Source organism: Rousettus aegyptiacus, unplaced genomic scaffold (assembly GCF_014176215.1).
Source record: "Rousettus aegyptiacus isolate mRouAeg1 unplaced genomic scaffold, mRouAeg1.p scaffold_m13_p_7, whole genome shotgun sequence".
Taxonomy (NCBI): domain Eukaryota; kingdom Metazoa; phylum Chordata; class Mammalia; order Chiroptera; family Pteropodidae; genus Rousettus; species Rousettus aegyptiacus.
Window position 1 is genome coordinate 107,481,849 of NW_023416310.1, and position 9,389 is coordinate 107,491,237.

The 9,389-nt window shown below is 47.5% G+C and overlaps 1 protein-coding gene across 2 annotated transcripts in view; it reads right to left on the reverse strand.

Moving 5' to 3' along the window:
* The window catches only part of CNOT6 (CCR4-NOT transcription complex subunit 6), a 68,395-nt gene extending 67,422 nt beyond the window's left edge, over nt 1-973 (reverse strand). Inside the window, exon 1 of one of the 2 annotated variants that reach the window (XM_016147766.2) lies at nt 624-973. The gene's annotated coding sequence lies outside the window, so the exon portion shown is untranslated. The remainder of the gene's footprint in view (nt 1-623) is intronic. The other variant, XM_016147764.2, reaches the window with a different exon arrangement.
* Nucleotides 974-9,389: the final 8,416 nt, after the last annotated feature.

Genomic DNA, 9,389 nt, shown 5'->3' on the forward strand with positions numbered 1-9,389 from the left:
CGAAGAAAATAAACCACTGATGTTTACGAAAATAACCGCCACCACCAGATGAGACATGATGTAGTTACTGGAGGAAACTGCTCTCAGTAACCGGGACTGCCTCGGGTCCCTAAATACCGCGAACCTCTACATTCTGTGCTCTACGCTTCTTTAACCGTGTCATCCCCCCCCCCCAAAAAAAACCTGCGTTAAACTGAATCTTAAACACTTTGGGGAGGAGAGGGGAGGGGGAAGCAGCATGTTTCCCGCTTTGCAGTGACTACAAGGTCCCACGCTCAGCAGCGCGAAATCCCGTGGCCACTCCTCAAAGTCGCCACCCGTCCGGGACACGAGTCTCGACACCGATTTGCTACAACGGTGATCCGAGCCAGGTCCGAGGGCCAGGGCGCCCCAGCCCGCTCCCTGCGCGCCACCGCCACCGACGTCAATCAGCACCCCGCACCCTCAGCCTGGGGGCCCGGCGCGGGACCCTCAACAGCCGCCCGCTCGGTCCTGTGGCCCGCGAAGCTCAAGCTGCCCGCGCCCCAGGCCCCGCGCGCCCCGTCCCCGGGGGCACGACCGAGTGGGGCCCAAGCGCGGCCAGTGCGGGAGCAGCCCGGCGGGCCTCGGGCCGTCTCGCTCACCTCTCGGGGCGCGCCGCCCTTCGCCGCCGCTGCTGCCTCCTCCCTGTGAGCGCAGCGGGGTCTGCCTTGTGGAACCACCATACCAGTCCCGCCCGCTGCTGCAGCGCCGCCGCCGCCTCAGCCGCCGCTCTTTGTTCCCTCTCTGAGTGCCGCCGCCTCAGCCGCCCGCCTCAGCCGCCCCGACGGGCCGCCACTATGCCCTCCCGCCCTCTCGGGCCCCGGCCTCGCCCTCCTCGCTACGCCCGCCGCCGCCTTCGCCTCCGCGCCGCCGACGCCGCCGCCACCGACGCCGCCGCCTCCTCCTCCGCGCCCCCCTCGCTTTCATTGAAAGCAAACAAGCATCATGGCGGCCGCCGCCGTCCCCCAGCCAGCAAGCACCCCGACCGCCGCCGTCGCTCCAACATCCCGGCCACCCATTGGCCGGTGACGCCGGGCGCGACCATTCGGCGTCGGGGGGGCGCTCTCCTCACGCCGCTGCCCCAGGCCCCGCCTCCTTACCCCCGCGCTGGGAGGCGGTGGGCCGGCCCGGCGCGCTATGGGCCCGCCCCCCCGCTGCTCTTCCCGCGCCTCTTCCCGCCCTCGTCACTCCGCTTCTGCCCGTCATTCCTCTGTCCTCTTCTTTTCAACGACTCCGTTTTTCATCCAGTTCTCTTTTATTTGTCTCGAGCATTCACTTTTGTCTCCTCTCTTCCCTCTTTTTTCTTGGTCTTCCTTTCGTTTTGCCTGTTAATCACGTGGAAACACGGACAAGCTCTCAGACTTTTGACTTTAGCCAGCATCTTGATTTGCCTAAAGACAAGACGTTCAATCGTGAACAGTTACATGAGTTTTCCTGCCTCAAAGATGCAGAAAAAATTACTTAATGGCTCGTTTCAGTCCATTAATGGTTATTAGGGCCAGGAAATTGAGGGACAGTTGTGAGGTCCTAGCCGGAGTAACCTTCAGCGGCTGCGTTCAAACCTCAAGGTGTTCTATTTTAGGTGATGACCGAAGGTGAGTAGAGGAAGGACTGGGCTGGTCGATGATGGGTTGAGCACCTTAGTTGACATGGTCAAGGCCCTGTACTGGGGTCAGGGCTGAGAGATGAATCAGGCCTCACTCTTCCCTGAGCAAGCTCACAGTCTAGGGACAGGAGGAATACCCAATAGACTTAAAATTCAGTAGAGATGCATGTAGACCAGCGTGGCGTGAGCGAAAAGGAGTAGCCGTCCATTTACCTGCGTGGCAAACCAATATGGCCTCCCTGAGAGAACAACCGTGAGGAAATAAAGTTGAAATGATTTCCAATAACTAACAAGAGCAATAAAATAAGACAGTGCCTCACTCGAAGGCCGTCTTGGACTAGAGTGTATAGGAGATGGGTGGCTGCTGCTGGGGCAAATGAAAGCTGGAAGAACAAGGAAAATATTGAGGGATAAAAGCTGCTTGGTTTCCATGTTTATCTCTCCCCAGCACAGGCCTTAGGATGGTCATTGCCTACCATTTGCCAAGATTCAACATGACAGCCCAGTCCTCTAGTGTCAGGGGATACTCGGCAAAGGCAGGGCAATATGAAAGCCTAGCAGGGATAAGGGATTTATTAGAGCAAGTGCAAACTGATCAGCTGCCTGTGAACATCCATTGCACCCTCCAACCTTAGGCTACTGAGTGCTGGAGTTGTACAGCCCCAGTGCTGTACAACCACCCAACTGGGCCTCTACCCCCATGTGAGTGCTACGCCCTGGCAACCTGTGCTCCAGCCTGGAAAGAAGGGTGCCTTTTTGTAATTCATTTGCCCTGAAGATGATCTACTTTTTGTGATTAGCACAGTGTGTATGGAGGAGGGGAAGTCCAGCTGCATAACAAAAGACTTAGTGGCATAAAACAAGTTCATTATATCAAGATTCTGGTGCCCAGCTAGACAGTTCTGCTGGTCTCACTTGGGATTGCTCATACTTTTAGTGAGATGGTGGCTGGGGTTGAATATCTAACACCTTGGTGCACCCAGCAAGGCCTTTCTCTGTGCCCTGTCTCATCTTCCCCTTTTCTTTGTGGCTTCTGTTTGTATCAGGTGATCCTGGACATTTGGCATGGCAACCCAAGGTTCCATGAGGGAAGAAGTGGAAGCTTCCAGGCCTTCTGAAGAAACATTTCCAGAGTCTATCAGTCCTAGCATTAAAACCCAGTCCAGATTCAAGAGTACAGGACCCAAACAATGCAGGAGCTGTGTGCACATATGGCAGGGGAGAGGGCAGACTTATTTGGGGCTATCCTGGTAGATTGGGGGTGTCCACGGAGTGAGCACCAATGGTGGGCCTGCTTGTGCACATCCTGTTCTTTCTGCATAGCTGAAGGAAAACCCAGCAAATGCCTCTCACCTTTTCAGATCTAGATCAGCATGCTGTTCATGTTACACAAGACTTCCTATTACAAGTTATAAAACCCCAACTCAAGTAGACTTTATGCAGAAAGAGATTGTTTATGTATTCAATGTATTCAGGTGTTGCATAACTGAAGTTCAGGCATCGTAAGGTGCCAGCAAGAACCAATCTCACTCCCCTATGTTTCACTCCACTCTCCTACCCAATGGCTTCTTCACACAGTCTGTTTGGCTGGGCCAGAGAGATAGCTGCTTGCACATGCAGACTTAGAATCTACCAGCTTCTCCACTTTCCTAATCTATCTGGCAAAAGCCTAGGAAAGCTCTCATTTTGGCCTGGCCAGAGCCCTGTCCCCACCCCTGCAGTGAGGCCTGAGGTCAGCACCCCATGAAGTAAACAATATTATTGAGAGTGAGGAAAGGACAATCCCTGGGAAAACTGGGGGTGGTCAGAATAGGGAACAGATTGCACCTCACTCCTTCCTCTGGGAAGGCTTCCCTGGCAGAGTTGGTCACTGTCTCCTCAGGCTCCTGGTCCTTTTCCCACCATCATGGCTCTTAGCAAATACTGCCATTATCATCTCCCTGCTGGTCTGTGAGCCTCTTGAACCTGAATCCCATCTCCTCCAAACAACAACTGGGTTTGCTTTTTGAGTCTTTTCTACCCATAGGCTTCTTTTGTTATGAGAACCTTACCCTCCGGCCCTGAGGTGGACATGTGACCAACCCAGGATTGTTGTGTAGACTTAGGAAGAGTTCTGGCTCCGTGGGGATGCTAAGCCAGGACCCTGCGAATTGGTAGCAGCCAGATGAGAGAGTGATAAAGAGCGACATGTTGGTAACAGAACCCTAGTGGCAGGTACCAAAGTCATAATTTGAGTAGTTTTTCTTTTTATCCTGTAATCTAGTTCAGGTACATGAGCCAGTAGAGTCATTTTTTGCCTACGTTAGAGTTAGGCTTCTGTCACTTACCATCAAAATACTTCTCATTTGATGTCCAGTAAATGTAATGGACAGTGGATGGGTGGATGAATAACAACAACCAAGTAGTGGCATGACTGCTGATGTCGCTGTGGTGTCTATTTTTAAGACTTGCCTGGAGCACTGGAATTCAAACTCTGGGTCAATATGAACCATAACTTTATGGGTCCAGCAACTGGGCTTCCCAGAGTCCCTAGGGATGGGTAGGGTTGGTCAGACTGATGACAATTACTGAGATGCAAGGAGACTGCTGAATGCAGCAAATTTCAAGGTTTATTTGCAAGGCAAACCCAACTGCTGTGTGACTGGATTGCCTGCAGTGGAAGATCCACTCATCGTCTTCCAGGAGGAAAGCACATGGCAAATTAATTCATGCTAGAGGTTGCTTGATGAACCTGAACTATGGACCCTGCAGAGCCACTCAGCTCTGGCCCACTCTGCTCTGATAGTCTGATGCCTCCTCTCAAGGTGGAGACTTTCCAACCAGGAGCCAGTCCTGGTGACTAAGATCCCTCACTCCTACCCAGTGCCAATGACGTGGACACACGCTGGACATCTGTCTTTCCTTCTTCGGGCTCGAGGCCTCTTGTTTTCTTCAGATAGGACCCAATATAACAGATGAAGTTGCAAATCCCAGTCACATCTTCCCAGAGTAGTCTTGGTCTCTGGGTTCATTATATTAGCCTGCAATAGATTGAAAAACCATCCCAAACAGCTTTTTCTTTTTTTTTAACCAAAAAATAAAAAAGAGGAACTAGTTGGCTCAAATCTCTGTAAAAGGCCAGAGAGAGTCCATCAGCTTCATCTGGGGGCTAATGCCACTCTCTGCTCATTGTCATGTTGGCTTTATTATCAGGGGCAGTATGGGAGCAGAATAGATGCCGGCTTCTGCAGGATTCACCACTAGAAGGAAAGAGATCTCAGCGGCTGAGCAAATTTCTTGGGACCAACTCTCATTTGCATCCCTGAACCAAACACCATATTCAGGGCAACATTCCATTTTGGCCAGGAAGAAGTCACATACACACCCTCTCCTGGAGCCGAATGTTCTTCAACCTCACTCAAAGTACATATGGAAAGAGTTGGGGGATCCAGAGAAAAATCAGGGATTTTGTTGTTGGAAGAAAGAAGAATAGATGCATAGAAAAGCAAAAGCCCAAGGTCTGTTCTTAATTAAGCCTCCGTCGCACACACACAGCTCCCTGCCAGCTGCTGCTCCAGGCACCTTGCTGGTTGCAGTTGGGAGAAGGTGCCCCATGCCTCAGTATATGGGTGACAAGAGGCACTCCCATGTCAGAGATCAGCTGCTCTCCCCTAAGACTCACCTTAGAGAAGTAACAGGAAGAGAGAAATGTGGCAAATCCATTTCTGTTTTTAAGTATATGTATTTTTTTCTAAGGCTAAACCATCTTTTCAATGTTAAAAAATAATTTGTAGTCATAGTATTAAAAAAGTCAAGACTAAATGGGAGAAAGGCACGAAGAAGAAAATGGATGTGTCATCCCTGGCCTCTGCTCGATGAGTTGAATTGATTATGATGCTTTGGCTTTAAATAACAACAAACAAGCAAACAAACAAACAAAACAAGCCAAACCCCCTCAGACATGCATAGTGGATAAAGATACCAACCGACTCCGGTGACTGAAAGTCCAAATGTAGGGCAGTGTTAGGGGTGTTGGATTTAAGGCCTATAGGCAGATTAATCACTACTACTACCCTGGGCAAAAAACATTCCATTACCTTGCTACTTTTTAAGCGATATGGGGTGTCGGAATGAAGGCAGGAGCCTGAACTAGGAAGGTTTCTGAAAGATGTTTCCTAAGGGAATTGGCCCAAAAGAGGTTTAGGGAAAGTTGACTCTTGTTTGAGGCAGGTAATATAAGGCCTGTACAGTTTCCAAAAACTGACCTTGTCAGTGGGCCTTTCAGGCCCCCAAGAAACCACAGTCAGCAAGCTGAGGAATGGGTTTCAACACAAGAACACCTACATGGGCACTGCCCCTGGAATGATAGCCCCCAGGGGCAACTCCTCTGTCTCAGTCGGTATTTTTATCAGCCTAAAAGAAAATATTGGGAATATCTTGAAATATCATGTTTATGAACTCATTTACTACTTTGAAAACATGGTAGAAATTGGAACCACCAGTAGATCTTGTCATTTGATGTGCTATATAAGTGCATACTGTTACATCACAACACTTTAAATATTTTGGTAACTGTATTTCAATATAACTAGTTTCCTTTGCAATTCTATATATTTTCTGTTATGCTTTTAAACAGCCTTATTCTGAGCAAAGGTCTATAAGCCTTACCAGACTGACAAGAGTGCTCATGGCATAAAAAAGTGTCAGGAACTCCTGGGCTAGGCTTCGGAGCCCTCTCTGCATACTTGGTGAAGAAGGCGGAGGTGGAGAGAAAGCACAAGTGCTTCGTAACCAGCTCAGCCTGAAGTCACCCTTACCACTTCTCACTCCATTGGCAAGAACTAATCACCTATCCCTTCAAAATGCAAAGAAGATTTGTTTCATGACCTTGCAAATAATTTACTTAATGGTGACTGAATGGCTACCTTTCAGCAACAAATCTATACAATGGAAGAAACAGCAGAAATTTTGTTCAACAGATAACCATCTCTGCCACAGTTCACCCTTCTGGCTGTCTCACCTACACTTCTTCCAATAAATGGCATCTACTTTTTCGGTCCCCAAGAAAGTCTCTACCCATCTTCATCTCTTCTTCCTGGCCCTTCCTCTACCTTGCCTCCTGGAATGTGGGACTGGCATCTTGGACCATAGGAATGAGGGCCATGATATCAAAATGAGAAAGGGGCTAGATGAAGCCTAGTTTCAAAACACTTCATGGAGCAGAGGCAGGACCTAAGATTGATTCTTGCCTTGCAGAAACCAAAAGCTTGCTGATGAGAGGTAGACTGAGGGTGTTGCTTTCCCAACTAAGTTGATTGTTTCAAAAATGACCTAATATTCATTAAGTTTGTGAAAAGGGATGGTGAGCCAACCTCAAAAGCAAATGACCCAAGTATTAAAATTTAAAACTTATAATCAGGCAAGATCTTTGGCTGTGCGTACGTTCACTTAGAACTAGTAAGATCAGAACAGACTGGAAACTTAAGAGGTTTTAGAGGGAAACGTCAAAGAAATCAGCAATATGACTAATAATTCTGCAATTCTAAAGCAACATCTAATCTCCCAAACCTGTACCAACAGGAAGCAGGTGCTCTAATTCCCACGTCTCATATGGCCATGAAAGGAAATATGTCTTCCAGAAGGCAAGGACAAAGCCATAGAGGCCAATGGACAAAGAACTGTCATGTGGGCTGATCAATAACTTACTCTACCTCCAGAGAAGGGAGACTGCAGCATTCCTGGAAAACCCAACAGGCAAGAACTTGTGACTGCTATATATCTACCTCCTCTAACTTTCTGAATTAGATTGTTGGTTTGCTGCAATTGTCCTATTCCTCCTGCTAATTTATATATTTTTTGTGTTGGAAACAGATGTTTTTTAGTTCTTAGGTTGCTAGACCACAAGAAGCCATACTGGGTGCTACTGATTACTCTGAGCTGCTAGGGCTCCATGGGGGAGAGAGTGGAACCATTCTCTCTCTATGAAGGAAGAAGGCTGCATGTAGATAGATATATAGGAGGCCAATGGGGTCAGTTGTACCAGGACCACAGGATAATTCTTTCAGAATAAAGACAAAATTTCCCAACTTCTCTTTACTTCCCAGCATCCTTAGAGCTGAGTAGGAAGAAATGATCTAGACACACTCTACTGTACTCTCAACAGAGAACAAACCTTCAGGGTGGGGGAGGGGAAGACACCTGGCATGGCAGAGTGGGGGAGGGGATCTGGGGTCTAATTTTTTCTCATTGTTTTCTCCTGTCCTTGGTTTTATCCTCCCTCACACTTTCAAAAACTGTGTAACTTTCAGCTACAGATGCAGCTGATGCCAATTTCTGAGACTTTTGAGGATTTCATTTTGTTTGTTTGTTTTCTCAGGTGTCCCCTTCCCCTTAAAAAAACAAACTTTCATTTTGGAATAATTACAGAGTCATAGGAAGTTACAAAGAAATATATGGGGAGGTCCCATGAACCTTTCACCCCACCACCCCGATATTAACATCCTTCGTAACTACAATATAATGTCAAAACCAGATTAGGTACAAACCATTGAGCTTATTTAGATTTCACCAGCTATACATGCACTCTTTTGTGTGTGTGTGTGTGTGTGTGCGCGCGCGCGCACGTTCATAGCTCTTCAGTTTTGTCTCATGTGTAGCTTCATAGAACCACCACCACAATCAAGACATGTAACTGTACCACCATTTCAAGACTCCCTTATACTCCCCTTTAAAGCCACATCCTCCCCTCCCGCATCTATCCTGAGCCCTGGTTAATCACTAATCTCATCTCTATAATCATGTCCTTTCACAAATGTTATGTAAATGGAATCATGTAGTATGTATCTTTTTGAGATTGAGTCAGTATAATTTCCTTGGGTTCATCTGAGCTGTTGCATGTATCAATAGTTCCATCCTTTTTCATCGCTGAGTAGTATTCCACGGTATGGACATACTACGACTTATTTAATCATTCATTGGTTGAAAAACAATAGGGTCTTGGGGCTAATATGAATAAAGCTACTAGAACATTGATGTACAAATTTGTGTGTGATAATAAGTTTTCATCCCTCTGTGATAAAGGCCCAAGAGTGTAATTGCTGGTTCATATAATAACTCCATTTTTAGTTTTAAAAGGAGCTGCCAAACTATTTTCTGGAGTGGCTGTATGTTTTAACCATATGTACTTTGTGTAAGGTGTGGTGAGGCAAGACATAGGTCAAGAGAGAAAAACTAGAAAGAGCTTTATATTTTTGTTACTCCAAGGTCAATGGGGAGAACACAGCACTCCACGTGGAGCCACCAGGGTTAGTCAGGAGGCTGAGGGAAGTGGAACTGTGGGCAAGCATCTTTACCGTAGTTTCCACAGGAAGGAAGAAGCAAGGTAGATATCAGTGGGCTCTGGGGAATAGGGGCTGTCTTTGGTTATCTGTCACTTGGCCTTGTGTTGATTAAGGGCAGGTGTATAACGGCAGGAATATGAGAGCCTACTAAGAAATCTGGCTGGTGGGGGCCGGGGTGGGTATGGCCTTAACAGGCTACTCAAGAAGGAGGATTAACCAGCCTCTCACCAGGGCCTTAAAACTGGGTCAAGACAGCATTAAAAAAAATTGTACTGTATTATTTTACATTCTCACTGTCAATGTGTGAGTGATCCAGTTTCTCCACATCCTCACCAGCAGTTATGTTACTCCTAGTTTTGACTTTGGTCATTCTGATAGGTATGTAATAATGTCTCGTTATGGTTTTAATTGGCATTTTTCTAATTGCTAACAATGTTGAACAT